We start from the raw sequence: 958 nt of genomic DNA on the forward strand, positions 1-958 counted from the left end.
TCACCCTGACCTGTATCCTGCCCACTACGGGTCTTCTTCAGCTGTTGTAATAATTTGTATCCGCTCACAGAGCTTGTGGTCTAGAAGGAAAGCCTGTGGTTAGATGGTGGCACGAGCACATGTTTAACCTCACATTTGTCTGGAGCAGTGTCCACAGCCCTGGGAAAGAAGCAGGAGGAAGTCAGAGCCTCATCTAGGCGGATCGTATCCGCCCTGCCCCCTCTCTGCAGCTTCACGGTTTACCACCTTCCTTCCATTGTTTCCCTGCTCAAACATCAAACTCACACTGTGGATTTATAAACCGAACAACTTCCACTCCGGTTTAATGCGGCAGCAGTCTTAGCTTCCTGATGCTGCTGAGACAAATGACCACAGGTCGGTGGCTTAAAACCAATGTGTCATTGGTTCAGTTCTGAAAATGTGCATTCTACTGGGCAAAATTGAAGCGTCAGTGAGGCCGTCTTCCTTCAGGGGGCGCTAGACGAGAACCTGTTTGCTGGGCTTTTCCAGCTTCCGGAAGGCGTCCCATCCCACGATGTGTGGCAATTCATGAGCAAATGTATCCCCACGTCTCTGCTCTCACGATCGCTTCTCAAGCTCACCCCCTTGACTTACAAGGATTCCTATGAACATTCACTCCACCCAGGCCTCCAAACCCATTACCTGATCATGTCTACAAAATCATCTCCCTTGAGGACCAACAAGATGGCTCAGTAACTTGCCGGACAGGCCGCATCCCCTGAGTTCGAGCCTCACATAACAAGCCAGATGCCCTGCTTGCATCTGTAATCGCAGCTTTTCTAAGGCAAGGTGAAAGGCAGAGCACGAGAAACCCCACGGAAGCTTGTGGGCCAGTCAGCCTGGAGTAGGAAACATGCGAGAAAGACCCTGACTCAAGGCAGCGGAGAATGATGAGCGTTCTCCTCTGACCTGCACATAAACACTGTGGTACATGAAC

This window comes from Rattus rattus, chromosome 7 (assembly GCF_011064425.1).
Source record: "Rattus rattus isolate New Zealand chromosome 7, Rrattus_CSIRO_v1, whole genome shotgun sequence".
In the NCBI taxonomy this organism is placed as follows: Eukaryota; Metazoa; Chordata; class Mammalia; order Rodentia; family Muridae; genus Rattus; species Rattus rattus.